Here is a 15185-nt window from a genome sequence, read left to right on the forward strand (position 1 = left end):
TACCTTCCTGTGTTTACCAGGGGCCCTTACCACGAAGGAGAAGGAGAGGCAGTTTTATGAGAGGGGCCATCATCAAGGGTGGAGAATTTCCTGTTTAATGCCTCCGTGTTATTTGTTGCACAGATACATTATAAACCACATTTCCTTTTGTTTTTCTTAGATCCTGCCAGTGCTGGTTCAAACCTCCTTGTCCAGGGATTTAAACTCATTTTGAACAGGCTCCTCCTGGGAGTTCCCAGTAACCTGACCCTCCCTTCCTGGGTGAGTTAATAAGGGCTGGAAGCTACATATACTTGCAGAGACCAAATGGGCTTCCAAGGTTCTCCCTGGGTGGCAGCCTGTCTGACCTGGGCGGTCACAATCTTTCAGCCTATTTCTCTTTCATTTATCTGAACGAAATTTCTGGCTTACATCTGTGTAGGTGGATTATAAGACTTTAACCCCTGTGCACTGTGGTTAGTCTCTCTGCACTGCTCTGGAAAGGCCCCCAAGAACTTGTTTTTCAGCTTTCAGAAGCATCCCCAAAGGGCAGGACCTGTCTGTGGCACTGATTCACCCAAGGCCAGGCCTGAGAGAGAGGTCAGGGGCAAGCTTTTGGACCCGGGCTCTGGCCTGGGCACTGCTATGTTTTGCAACCATTTAATAAACCTTGATGAAGGTGAAAGTGGAGAGTGGAAAAGTTGGCTTAAAGCTCAACATTCAGAAAACGAAGATCATGGCATCTGGTCCCATCACTTCATGGCAAATAGATGGGGAAACAGTGGTAACAGTGTCAGACTTTATTTTGGGGGGCTCCAAAATCACTGCAGATGGTGAATGCAGCCATGGAATTAAAAGACACTCCTTGGAAGGAAAGTTATGACCAACCTAGATAGCATATTCAAAAGCAGGGACATTATTTTGCCAACAAAGATTTGTCTAGTCAAGGCTATGGTTTTTCCAGTGGTCATGTATGGATGTGAAAGTTGGACTGTGAAGAAAGCTGGGCGCCAAAGAATTGATGTTTTTGAAATATGATGTTGGAGAAGACTCTTGAGAGTCCCTTGGACTGCAAGGAGATCCAACCAGTCCCTTCTAAAGGAGATCAGCCCTGGGTGTTCTTTGGAAGGAATGATGCTAAAGCTGAAACTTCAGTACTTTGGCCACCTCATGCGGAGAGTTGACTCATTGGAAAAGACTCTGATGCTGGGAGGGATTGAGGGCAGGAGGAGAAGGGGACGACAGAGGATGAGATAGCTGGATGGCATCACCGACTCAATGGACATGAGTTTGGGTGAACTCCGGGAGTTGGTAATGGACAGGGAGGCCTGGCGTGCTGCGATTCATGGGGTCGCAAAGAGTCAGACACGACTGAGCGACTGAACTGAACTGAACTGAATAAACCTGGGCATATCCTGCTTTATCTATGAAATAAAACAATGGCTCTCTGGGATCCCTCCCAATCCTAAAATCCTGTTGTCTGTTTTCCAGAACCCACACCTTTCAGCCTGGAGAGATTTGAATGTGCTTCCCCAGTGACTTAGGGAATTCAGCATTCGGGCAGTTTATTGTCAGTGACATCCCCACCCCCAAGAAAATAGTGCTGACCCTGGAATCTGCGTGGGCCCCTCTGCTCTCATTGGTCACAACGTATCCCCAAACTGTTTCATCTTCATCCTACTCTGAGTACCCTCTTTCCTTCCCCAACTTGCTCATCTTGTGATTTCTCTTCTTTTCCTTACTTTCCCCAGAACCATATCCCTCCTTCATAGCTTCTCTTCAACGTACATTCTATAATTCTACTGGATGCAAACCCTTTAGTCAAGAGAGGGAATGCTGATGCCAGCGTGGCTCATGGTAAATGCCACCCTTGAAAGGACCATTGCGCCTTGTATTTTAACTCATTCTTAACATGAATCAGAATGGACCGTAGAATCTATCTGATTGTGCATTCTCCAGAATATCCTGGAGGCCCCATGAGGGTAGGGGCAGTACCTTTCAGGTACCATGGCACCCAGCTTTTGCCCTGGTAGGCAGTAGGCACTTAATACATAAAGTTAGGGTGACTGGCACAGTCTTACCTAGTGCCCCACATCCCTCTTCCTGTTTTCTGGATCCAATTTAACTTATTCTTCACTCTGTTATTAAACCATTGTCAAACATCTGGCATGCGCCTGCCACTGCTCTGGCTGTATTTTATGGGGCTGGGTAATGAATTGAGCCTATATATAGTTTGCAAAATGTGGAACACACTTTAAGATGCAATGCACTATAGAAATGAAAGATATTTTTATCTCTTCAGCATCATTCTACACAAGGAGACAATTTCTCTGGCAGTTCTGTTTAAGAACAATAGACCTGTTTAGGCTTGACACACTCACGCATGCAGGGCACTGGGTAGTCAGTTCTCAGGGGAGCAGCATTATCTCCCTCGGCAAAGGCCTGGAGTGTATAATTTACAGGGAAGAAAAGATACGGGAAACGGTATGAAAGGTGGTGGCCATGCCCGGGTGCCTTGTCTCATTGCCAGCTGAACACACAGGCCAGGACCTTCATCCCTGCTCCAGGGATGGCACGGGTGGCAAGCCTCAGCATCCTGCTTCAGTGCTTGGAACAAGTCTTGTGTCATTTTGGAATATGTCATGTGCTCTTTTTGTGTATATGAATGGGCTAATTATGTGGAAAATATTGGAAGACAAAGTGAAATTCCAATTTATGACTCATTTGTGGTATTCAAAGTCTTAAAAATTTTACCACATTTATTCTTTTTCTCTATTATTCTTTTTCATAACCCTCTCCCCCCCGCCCCCCGACACACACACCCTGCTGCTGCTGCTGCTGCTGCATTGCTTCAGTCGTGTCCAACTCTGTGCAACCCCATAGATGGCAGCCCACCAGGCTCCCCCATCCCTGAGATTCTCCAGGCAAGAATACTGGAGTGGGTTGCCATTTCCTTCTCCAATGCATGAAACTGAAAAGTGAAAGTGAAGTCACTCAGTCATGTCCAACTCTTAGCAACCCCATGGACTGCAGCCCACCAGGCTCCTCCGTCCATAGAATTTTCCAGGCAAGAGTACTGGAGTGGGGTGCCATTGCCCTCTCCCACACACACACACCCTAGGCCCATGTTATAAATTAGTAAAGCTTTAGAGAAGCCCAAGGAGCAGCTGTTTCTCACTTGAAGCCTTTAAGCTCTTTTCCTGGATGGAAACTTGACTTCCTCTTTTCTGTTTATTATGTATAGACAGCATTTTCCCTTCCTCCCTTCCTTTCTTCCTTCTTTTCTTCTCTTCATATTATGGATAGATAGGTAATATCAAAGTCGTATATGCAACTTTTAGATTTATCTAGCTTTATGAAATTACGTAAGTTTACATATATTCAAACTTCTAGGGACTTCCCTGATGGTCCAGTGGTTAAGCCTTCGCCTTGCAATGTAGGGGGTGTGGGTTCCATCCCTGGTCAGGAAGCCAAGATCACACATGCCTTGGGGCCAAAGAACCAAAACATAAAACAGAAGCTATATTGTAACAAATTCAATAAAGACTTAAAAAAAGGAAAAACCTCTACACACAAACACACACATCCACTTTTCTACTGACATGCTGGTGGTGGTTTAGTTGCTAAGTTGTGTCTGAATCTTGCAACCCTATGGACTATAGCCCACCAGGCTCCTCTATCCGTGAGATTTTCCAGTCAAGAATACTGGAGTGGGTTGCCATTTCCTTCTCCAGGGGATCTTCCCGACCCAGGAATCAAATCCGGGTCTCCTGCATTGCAGGCAGATTCTTTACCGACTGAGCTATGAGGGAAGCCTACCAACATGCTAGCAAGTGGCTTCCTGTACAAATATTCTGAACTAAGGAGCCCTCGACCAGGTTGTCATCATGTCTCCCTGAACTCATGGCTCCCTCCACTCATTGCCTGGTCCACAGTGCCTTCTCCACTGTCTGACCTACCGAATTTGTCTGTTCAAAATTCAGCCCTGTGCAATCTTCCGCCTACACCACCTTGGGGTGCATGGTCCCCAAGAGAGAGTATAAACTTTCTATCACCGTGTGTAGGACACACCAAGCAAACGTACCTTTTCTGTCCCATCGACAGCCCCCTCCTTCACAGCCCACACTTTAATCCCATCAAATTACTCTTTATTGATTAGAGTCAACAGCCACTCTGACTCTCCCGCATCTCTCTTCCACGGCTTCCTCTCTGGCATGCCTCTCGCTGATGCATCTCTTTGCTGATAGGTGCTCACCACTTCAGAACCAGTTGAACTGTCATCCATGAGTTGTTTGTGTCACCTCTTTCTCCCCTTAGTTGAAAATGAGCAGCGTATTCACAACAGCCACGGTTACTCTATAACGATTACTATTATAGTATATTTATTTACATGTCTACCTTCTAAACTATGTGTGAGCTCTTCAAGGTCAAGGACCATTTGTTGGAATTTTTTTTTTTTGCATATCCCAGAGTCTATTGCTCAATGCTTGGCATGCAGTCATTGTTGGCTAAATGAGGGTTTTAAAATAAGATAAAATTAGATCAGAGGTCCAGCTCGCCTCTTTGTGACTATTCAGTCTCAAGTGTGAAACTTTCTTTCTGTATCATCTGATGTGTCTAGACTTAACTAGTTGCAGAAAGCCCCACATCCACTTTCCGGAACTAGGTACGTTGGAAAGACCTAAAGAAAAGATTTCTTGACTGTACCTTTTAAAACCAAACTGAGTCTCAGGCAAAGATGCAAAGTGATGTCATCAATCTATATAAACCCCAGCCTAGCTCCAGCTCTTGTATTAAAAAAAAGCAGTTAGAAATTCTGGTTATTTATTTTGCTTAAAGGCACAGTCCCAAGCAGCTGAGAAGCTAGCATGCTCCATAACTGTTATATAGATACAGGTTCAGAGTAAAGGAGGAAAACCAGCATTAATATTTCCCAGATTCAGCCCAGCTTAAATTGTGTTGATGGTTCAGCGCTTTTCCTGTTGTCTGTGTTTCTTTTCTGCTTTTTTAACTTTTTTGCTCCTGTCTGAGATTCTGAACAAGCAGAAAAGTAGGAACTCCTTTCCTCCACCTTGTTTTGTTGCGCCAGTCCAGTTGAGTCCCATTTGGTTTTTAAAGAAATATACAAAAAACAGAGAGAATAGATTAATATAATGATTCTCAACTTGGGGTTCCCAGGCCAGCATCATCAACCTCTCCTGAGAACTTTATTTTTTTGCTTTATTTTTGGCTGTGCTGGGTCTTTATTGCTCTGCACGGGCTTTTCGCTAGTTGCAGAGAGCAGGAACTACTCTTCATTGCGGGGCGTGGGCTTCTCATCGTGGTGGCTTCTCTTGTGGAGCACTGGTTCTAGGCGTGCAGGCCTTACAGTTGTGGCACAAGGGCTCAATAGTTGTGGCATATGGGCTTAGTTATCCCACTGCATGTGGGATCTTCCCAGACCAGAGATCCAACCTGTGTCCCCTGCATGGGCAGGTAGATCTTTAACCACAGGACCACAAGGGAAATCCCCCTGAGGACTTTTTAGAATTGCAGATTGTTGGCTCCACCCAGATCTCCTGAATTAGAATTTCTGAGGTGGGGCCCAGTTTGGGTGTTTTAACAAGCCTTCCTGATTATTCTGACCTGTGTTGAGGTTTGAGAAGCGTTGCTATCAGAACTCCCCTGTACCATCACTCAGATTCAGCAATGATCGAGCCAGGGCCCAGTCTGCTTCATTAATCCTGCATCCTCCTCCCACCTCACTGGCTTATTTTGAAGCAAATTCAGACGTTATATCCTTTCATCCATAAGAATTTCAGTGTGTGATAAGGGACTTCAATGTGGATGAAAGTAACACTTTATATGATACATTTGTTAGCTATCTGGGCCAGACTATTCATCTTAGACAATTCATCCTTTGAATATATTCAACAGCCTTAATAGGGTAGTTTTCAGCCAAAACAATAAAAATTAAAAAAATAACGCTCAATTAGATAAGACTGAGAAAGCTTTTTTTTTTGATTAGGAATTTATTATTTAGAAAAGGATGAGTCTGGTCATCTGGGAAGAAGAATTAACATCAAAGAAGCACATCCTTAACAAAATGATGCCTGACTTCACCTTGAAAGAGGCTGCTGCCTTACAGTTTATAAAGTTTTATGCTACATCCTATTCATTGGGTATATAGCCCGATTTTTTTCCCGGAATTGTCATAGATTCACAATTTGTGTTCATGCTCTGTGGTCTGATCTTCTCTCTGGTCCACTTGGCATTTGTATGAAAATTGGCCAGAGTTAAGATACAACCCATGACTGTGATCTGATATTACCTGAGAAATACAGAGAAGTATACAGCCATGACCTTGTTCTCAGCCAAGCATGCTAGCTCTCCACTGTAAACAGCCCATCTCATCTGAGGGTTATGTCATCATCTGGTTCCTTCAAGTCTTATTAGACCCCCAAGAGGACTTGTTAGACTCTGAGAAACTCAAGAGAATATTTGTTCCCCTCTTCAGATGTCTGGCAAAAACTGACATTTGCAGGGGACATGATTTGATAGCAATATCTGCAAAGTGTCAGAAAGGGGAGGGGATCGATACGCTTAATTTACTTGGAATAATTCATTGCCTGACTGGAGTTTTCAGCGAGGGCAGACAAATTCCACACAACAGGAACTCACCCACCTGGATGGAAAGGAGTACAGTGAATCCATCTTTGGAATGAGACGTAAAACTGAGCTTCTTGGTTTCATTAATGACTCCCTTGGGCCCTTTCTTGCTTGAGACAGGGTGTTCATTGAGTCAGCCATTTTTCGAAGTGGGTGATGTGTGCTATTGACTGCGAGTCGCCTTGCTGTCCCACCTGAGCTGTCGTTTGTACTCTCTGCCCTTATATCTGCGTTCCCTGCTCAGAGACTATCGGTTTGGAGCTATATTCCACCTCGAGAGAAAGGAAAAGCACCCATCTCTTCCATTGGTGGAGGAGATGATGGTGATTTTTCTTTTCTTTCAAGGCTAACCAATAGGGAATCTGTTTATCATGGGACTGGGGGTTACAAAATAAGGAGAGAATTGCTTAGTGAGGTGAGAACCTCAGCGGGGTGTACTGAGGTCATGGACTTTTTCTTTGAGATAAATATTGAAGAGGCATCTAAATTTAGTGGCTTCCCAGTACTCTCTTAACCTCCCATCTCTTTTATCTGGCACCATGTACAAAGTGATTTGAAGTAGGGTTTGCCACGTGGTAACAGTGAGAGCCCATGAGTTCTGAGTTTTGGAGAGAATCCACTGGAGGTTCCCCCCTTATCACGGTACAGCCATCCCTGGTAAACGTTGGTGGCTCAGTGGCACGGCACTGATGTAGGACAGGAAGGGGACAGGACCCAAGATCCCAGTTGAAGAAGCTAAAGAGCTTGGGGAGGAGGCATGTAATTATAAGGCGCCTTCAAATAATTATGCTATTACCATCTAATTATGAAGTGCAACTTTCTACTTTAACTACCTGAAATTCAGAGAGCACCCGGCAATAGGCTGTCTACCGAGCTGTGGCATACTCCCTGGCGGGAAGGGAAGTCCACAGTCAGAAAACACTGGGCTCTTGAGGGGGCCAGAAGGGTGGGTCCCGGAGAGGAGCTTGGAAAGGTCAGGAGGTGCATTTCCATTCTCCTCATTTGTCAAGCTGTCTCACCTTTCTGTGCCTCATTGGAATTATCTACAAGATGAGGGGAAAACACATCTCTTCTCCTCTTTTTGCCAGCTTGTCAATAGGCTGGCAAAAAAAAAAAAAAAATCAAGATATAAATCTCTGTAAGTATTTTTGGTATTATCCTTTAAAATAGGAGACATTGGGTACTTCCCTGGTAGTCCCGTGGTTAAGAATCTGCCCTCCAGTGCAGGAGGACTCGGGTTTGATCCCTGGTTGGGGAATTAATATCACACATGCTGGGGGGCAGCTAAGCCCGTGCGCTGCAACTGCTGAGCTGGTGAGCCTAGAGGCAGTGCACTGCAACCAGAGAAGCCCCTGGATGATGCAATGGAGACCCAGCTCAGCCAAATAAAAATAAATAAATAAAAATAAAATAGGAGAAGTCAATCAAGAAATACTGGTTGGATGCAGAAGATTTAAGATGTAGGCTCCTGTCCTCAAGTACGTTCCAGTGCATTTGGAGACACAAAACAAGACTCATGGTTTGACTCAGCCAACCATTCATTCATCCATTCATTCAGATGTGCATGTGACATATATTTATTGAGCATCTACTTTGTGTCAGGCACTAGGCGCAGGCTCTGGCAATGCAGAGATGAAAAAGATTTACATTGTGTCCTCAAGGAGCCTGTCACGCTTCATGAGACATATAGGACAACAGTATAAGCCCTTGAGAGAAGCTGAAAGCAGCTGGAAGATACAGATATTCTGAGAAGGGAGCATTTGCTATCGGCTGAATAGGCAGGGGAGTCTTACAATGGGCCCAATGGAGCAGGAAGAGCTAGGACTCAAACCTGACATGCTGCTGCTGCTGCTGCTAAGTCGCTTCAGTTGTGTCCAACTCTGTGCGACCCCATGGACGGAAGCCCACCAGGCTCCCCCGTCCCTGGGATTCCAGGCAAGAACACTGGAGCGGGTTGGCATTTCCTTCTCCAGTGTATTAAAGTGAAAAGTGAAAGTGAAGTCGCTCAGTCGTGTCTGACTCTTAGCGACCCCATGGAGTCCTAGTTAAATCAGGGACCCTGAGTTCAGCGGTTCCTTATTCTCTTCCCACGTTCCACCTTCCAGAACATAAGCAATAAAACTCAGTAGGAGAGGCATCATCGTGGTGATAGAGGAGATTAATTCATAATTTTGATTTCCTTTGAACCATTTTCACTTGACTTAGTCAAACTTACTGTGGAAGATGATTCATTACAACCTATTTTAAATCATGATCAGGAAGCACAATGACACCCCGAAATGACAGAGGATGTATTTCAAGTGAAGAAATCTCAATTTTTAAAATATGGAGAAAATTAATTTGGTTCTTCCTGGTAGCACAGAAGGAAAAGAAAAGACCTAAAAAAGATTGTTAAAGAATTCACTATTTGTGATAGAATCCATATATTATTTATCTAAGCAAAAACTAAAGAAGTTAATCTCATTTTACAGAACCAAATATTCTAGAAACGTCTAAAAGTGTGAACACCCTCCTTCACCAACCCTCGTCCCAAATCTACTCCCAGAGGTAACTGCTATTAGCAGTTGGAGTCTTGTGCTGTGAGTTTATATACATATAAACGAGCAAGCAGTCTGAGCACAAATGGATAAATGGAATCACACATGATGTACATTATTCCGCAATTATATCTTCTTTGAATTTAACAATATATCTCAGAGATTTTTCCCAGCGATAGTCTGCTTTAATATGCCTGAAGGAAGCAGAAATTGAAGCATTCATTTCCTTTTGTCTTCGGCTTTCCAAGGCAAGACTTGCTTTTTTCATCCCTATCTGATCCAGCCTCCCAGGGAAGCGGTAATTGCTGTCGTGGTCAGGGGAAAAGAGCAGAAGGGAAAAGGTGAGGGAGCAGGAGAAAACAGGAGCTACACTGAGTCTCCCGGTGTTTTTAAATCTGGTCCAAACACAGGGAGGGGAAAGAGGAACCCTCGACACTTTTAGGTAAAGGATGTTTGGCTGGCCTCAGGGAGGAAGATGGCAGTGACCTCGAACTGACTACTCTCATGTCTACATGTATTCATCATTTTCTATGTGCAAAAGTGTACCAGTGGTTTCGTGGTATTCTTTTAGGGTACCGCTGCCCCTTTTCAGAAGGAAGAGGAAAGAAAGAGTGAAAGAAAGGAAGGAAGAAGTGGGAAGGAAGAGGGGGAAGGAGAGAGGGAGGGGTGGACAAGGAAAATAAGGAAAAAAGGAAACAGAGAAAGAAAGAGACTAATTAAATGCCTCTGCTCGGTCTCTGCAGGCTTGAGTTTCTTGGAGACCCGTGTTGGGGAGAGTTTGGAAGCTACCATCTTATCAGACGTCCAGTGCACACAAAGCAGAAAAGGGTTAATTCTGAGTTCAGAGTGTCACTGTCTGATAGCTTTCTTGACATTCACACCCTTCAATTCTAGACAGGAAGGTCTTGGGGGAAGCATTGTTTAACTTATTTGGTTCTACACATAATTAATCAGAGACTTGAATATCCACCGGACTCTTATCCCCACCCCTCCCCTCATCTCCCCAAACATAGGCCATCCTATCAGATAGGACAAACGTTTTTGTATCTGAGAAAGAGATTCATTCTGAAACATTCAAGTGTAATGCAGTTGTGGATACAGATAGGCATCGGGTCTTCAGTGAAGGTTCACTCCGTCCTCAGAGAACAAGGGAAACACTAGCTGGGCTTCTCTGGAGACTGTTGTAGATGGCGTGTTCATGGAGCCAGTTCAAAATTCTGAATAGTCCTTATCACGTTGAAGACTTTAATGCAGGTCACGGAGCAAGGGCCTTGGCAGCCATGCCAGTCTGTATCCTGGCATAAAATAAAATACACTCAGATAGGTTGAGGAAGGAAATTTCATAGACTGTGTACAGAGGGTTGGGCTGGGTTCTGGGACACCATCAGAGGTGATCTTGAGACATGCAGGGAGGTGGAACAGTGGTTAAGATCATTACCACCCCCAACACAGCCCTGAAGCAGAGATGAGGGACCCGGGTAAGTGGAAGCTTGTGAACTGAAGGCAGGGTGCCGGGGCCCCATGGCAGGAGCTGAATCCTGGAGGGGCAGGATGCTACCAATGTCACAGCTGAGCCCTGCAGCAGAAAGGGGACAGCGAAAGAATTATTTCCACCCCTCTCTCTCCTCCTGTGCACTCATCTCTGGTGATTCTTGGTGGCCGAATGCAACTGAAAAACATTTCAGTTGAAGGAAGAGGAGTCTGAATCCCACAGAGTCAGTTCATCAGGGCACAGAGCCAAGTGGGGAACGCTGGAGAGTAAACCCTGGTGGTGGTGATGGAGGTCAGGAGGGTGCAGAGAACAGCCATCACTTCAGCCTGATGGAGCTTCAGCCTGGAGATCAACACAGGGCAGAGTTTCGTGAGGCTCAGGTTCAAACCAAAAGGGCGAAAAAACAGTTGTCTGAGTCACCCTAGAGTGTTTAGAGCTTAAAAGACACAGTGCAAACCACCAGTCACTGATCCTTTGGGCGTTAACACCATCATAGAGTCCACTGGCTGGAAAAAAGTTCCAGAATTCATCCTTCTGCCTCCAAAGAGAGTAGTACCAGACTATGCTAGGGAGATGGGAGGTCACAACAACTTTACTTACACAGCTTTATGAGGTGCTCCTTTTCACCCATCCTTAGCCATGCATGCAAAAGGAGAAAAAAAAATTCCAGTTTTAAACACTTAGGCATTTAGCGTAGAACATAACAGCGTTTTAAACGTCATACTGGATATGGAGATAAACAAGATAGGGTCCTCGGTCTTCCGAAGCTTACATTCTGCTGAATGAGGCAGATACGTGCCTGGCAAATTATATTTCAGAGTGGGATGTGATTAGTGCTTTAATAGAGATAAGTACAATATGTTATTGGTGAATAGAAGAATCGGAGGTTAATTTTGACTGCAAGCATTAGGAAAAATGAAGTGATATGCCAACTGGGTTTTAAAGAAGTGGTGGGCAACCAGGTGTGTAAAAGCAGCAAGGCAGGAAAGCCCCCCACGCCCCATCATGCTTGGGAAGGGCACCGGGTGCCCTGGGTTGGCTGGGTCATGGAGTGAGTGGCTGAGGTGAGAGGAAGTGAGAATAGGAAAGTCAGCTGGCGTGGGCCTGTAGGGTGTGTGAAGGTCAACACTAACCTATATGTGGCCAAGATTGCCAGTTGCACGCTCCATATTCCTGCTTCTCTTTCTCCTTACTGACAGAACCTCTATTTTTTTCAGTGTGACATTATATGCATTTAAAACTGTGAACCTCTTCAGCTCCCTTGCAGCTAGAGGGACATCACATGACTTAACTCTCACCTTCATCATGTACACCGATGGCTCCCAGATGAGGCTTCTGGGAAAACCGTTGGATGAGTGACCAAAAGGACTCACCTTGGGACCTCCCTGGCAGTCTGGTGATTAAGACTCTGCTCTTCCAATGCACAGGGTGCGGGTTCAATCTCTGGTTGGGGAACTACAATCCCATACGCCATGTGCGGTGGTCAAAATTTTTTTTAACTTTAAAAAAAAGAAAAAGGACTCACCTGGTCTATGCCTTTTGCCCTTGCACCTCTCTCCTTCTTCCTGTTTAGAACATGAACTTGAGGCCTGGAGGTGGAGCAGGCATCCTGTGACCATGAAGCAATGATCCAGGTGTAGGAGAGCATGAGAAGGAACTTGGATCCATGATGACTTCCTGGGGCAGCAGCATCCACTTTGTAACTCCTCCTGCCTTCTCATTCTGTGGAAAAAAAACAAGCCCCAATTTTTAAGCCTCTATAGTCATATTTCTCTTCTGTGAAGCTGCATGGAGTGGTCCAGAGCTTGAGTTTATTCTGCAGGGTAGGAGGCACCCCTGAAAGCTGACAAGCAATAGTGTAGGCCTGGGATCAGGGGCTGTGCTTCTGGTCTAGCTTTATTCAGAACACGGTGAGCAATAGTCTGCACCTAGGATTTGGGGTCTAATCCGGCTTTCGGTCCAGCTCTGCCCCTGGCTGGTAAGGTGACTCCGGGTGATTCCCTTTGCCTTTCCAATGTTCTCATTTATAAAATACAGGTTTTCCTAGAAGATCTCTGGAGGATCACTGAGGTTTCCTAGCTAGAGTGACATATTAGGAAGATAGCTGGAGGTGATGTGGAGGATGGCTGAATAGTGAGAGCCGGAAGCAGAAACATCAGAGACGTAGTTGTTGGTTTTGGAGACAGAGAAGATGCTGAGGACTTGAATCCCAGGTGTGGACAGACAGGAAAAGGAGTTGTCTGTTCAATCCATACATCTCCCGGATGGACTGGACAGAGGCTGTGTGGTGTAGACAATGGAGAAGTTGCTGCTGACGGATCCCAAAGGTGAATAAATCCAAAGAGCATAAAAGGACTGAGCATTCTGCAACATCACAAAGATTTCACATAGATTTCTGGAGATGCTGTAATAGCGTGGCCTCATGTAACACTCTTAGGAAGTCATAGATGAAGAAGCCAACGATAATAAAAATAACTTCGCTTCGTGTCATGCTCTCCCCCTCAAGAACCCGAAGTATGTTTGCATAGTTGTTAGGAGTTTATCATTGTGACATCCTTGTACAGGGAGGGAGGGGAGACTCATCTCTCCATGTTGGACTGACAGAGAAGCTGTGATCTGGAAAGGAGGGATCTGCTGAAAGTCAGGGCACAACGGGGTCTCAACATTAAGTCCGTCTGACCCCCGGCCTGAGCTTCTCAGGGACATGAGAAAAGCTAGGCATAGGTTGCTTCCTCTGCCCAATCATTGCTGGTTGGGAAGGCAGAGCTAATAATACATCTCTCCACCTCTTCTTTTTTCTTATGACAGTTTACGCTTCTTGCTGGAGTCAGATCTGGAGGCCCTAGAGCAGGGATGTCTTACTCGAAGCTTAAAAGATCTGCAAGGAAAACAAGACTGAGGGGTCTTGTCCTCCGCTGTCCAGGCTGAGGGGGCGCTGTGATCTGCTGCCGGGTTTGTTTCTTCATCTCCTCCTCCAGGTGGCTTACCTGCCGGTCTCCGTTCCCAGTTTTCGTTAAATCTGCATTTCAAGTCGGTCCAATCTCAGACACAATCCCTCTCCCAGATCTCTCCTCCAAACAATGGGATGGGGGGTGGGCATAACTGGTATATTTTAATCCCAAAATGGCATCTGAAAGCGTTCTGCAGTGCCGCCAAGCCAGCACTTTTAGAAGCATCTGACGATATTAATTTCAGTCTATTTCCTGAGGTTTGCAGGAAACTAAAATGTAGAAAGTGCTGTGGCAAAAAATTAAAGCTTTGTGGAAAAAAAAAGGAAGATTGACAGGAAATGAGCCTTCAATAGGACAGCTTGCACAGAGCGAGGCTGTCCGCTTTGCTGCATATCAACATATGCGTGGGGAAAAATAGCTCTGACTCCTACTTGCAGCTCTGCCATCGGGAGCAGCCTTCCTGCAGGCTGTAGGTACGTAGGACTGGGGTGAGTGTTCATGGGCGACTGTGTACTGGCCCTTTGGATGGGCTCATGAATCACGGAAGGTGGCCAGACTTCCGTAAAAGCGAAGTTATTAATACATAAAAGTTATGTAATACATCCATTTTTTAGCCAATTAAGAAGAAAATCTAAGGAGACATTCAACTCAATTTTTCTAAAACCCATGATTATTTTGTTACTTGATTTTCCCGTATCTTTTTTTTTTTTAACATTTCATTCTGATACTTTAACATTCAGGCCTTTGTGGAATTTCTTCTAACTCTCCCAAGTACTCTGAAGCAAATTCTACCTCAAACGCACCATCTTTTGTTTTAAAAGCCCCTGTCTTTGTCTGGTTTTCTCTTTCTTCTGCTCACCCCAAGGCGAGTTTTCATGACTCTTTCCTTCTGCCGCTGGGTGTTAGCCCTGCCTTGCAGGGCTTCTTCAGAGGGCCTCTTCCTGTTTCTCACCAGTAGGTGGACACAGCCCTGCTCAGCACAGACAGAATTTCTAGCCTGTTCAAGCCCTGCAGGGTCTCAGGTGGTGGTTTAGTTGCCCAGCCAAGTCCAGTTCTTTTGAGACCTCCATGGACTGGGATTTCCCAGGCAGGGATACTAGAGTGGGTTGCCATTTTCTTCTCTAGGGAATCTTCCAGACCCAGGGATCAAACCCTTGTCTCCTGCCCATTACTTTGCAGGTGAATTCTTTACTGCTGAGCCATTGGGGAAGCTCCTGCAGGGTCTCAGGAACCTCCAGGAAAAGTCACCAAGCAAGCCATCGACCATCAATTGGTTAAAATGCCCAAGCTTGTGATAGTGAAACCAAGCAGGACCCTGTTGGGGTGCGGGGGGTCGGGGGGACGCCGTCCTGCTTGGAAGACTTCCAGCGTCCCCCAGGTCTTGATTACAGGAAATAGGCTTCCTTCAGTCCCCAGGAGCCTCCCTGAATTCCAATGGACAGGTTCAAACGGATGCTAATTAGGAGAAAGGAGGGGATGCAGAGACAAGGGAGGAAGAGTGGAGAGAAACAATAGTACAGTCTTGGGGAAGGGTCCTGCACCTCAAGCATATCGGGAAACTCCCTCCAGGTGCGATAA

Source organism: Bison bison, unplaced genomic scaffold, assembly GCF_000754665.1.
Source record: "Bison bison bison isolate TAMUID 2011002044 unplaced genomic scaffold, Bison_UMD1.0 scf7180017864506, whole genome shotgun sequence".
NCBI classification, from domain to species: Eukaryota; Metazoa; Chordata; class Mammalia; order Artiodactyla; family Bovidae; genus Bison; species Bison bison.